General features: G+C 34.3%; 1 protein-coding gene across 1 annotated transcript in view; it reads right to left on the minus strand.

The window, feature by feature from the left end:
* LOC119592237 (carboxypeptidase E-like) overlaps window positions 1-277 on the minus strand; it is a 28,024-nt gene that overhangs the window by 509 nt on the left and 27,238 nt on the right. The gene's annotated exons all lie outside the window — the stretch shown is intronic.

Genomic DNA, 277 nt, shown 5'->3' on the forward strand with positions numbered 1-277 from the left:
GCGCGCGCTACGAGAAACAGACGGCATAACGAAGTAATCCAGGATGGTATAGACATGGTCAGGTAGGCAGTTAATAAACACACATACCTATGTTAAGATAAATAAACGGGTAAACATATTAAGATTGTAAAACTTCTGCTATTGATTTTCCTATAAACATTATAGTATTATCATTTGATCATAAGTAAAGCCAGTGTTGATGATAACGATGATTAATGACAACAACGACGTTCATATTATCATGGAAAGTCCAGCATTCGTGATAATGAATAATTCA

Source organism: Penaeus monodon, chromosome 29 (genome assembly GCF_015228065.2).
Source record: "Penaeus monodon isolate SGIC_2016 chromosome 29, NSTDA_Pmon_1, whole genome shotgun sequence".
Lineage (NCBI taxonomy): Eukaryota > Metazoa > Arthropoda > Malacostraca > Decapoda > Penaeidae > Penaeus > Penaeus monodon.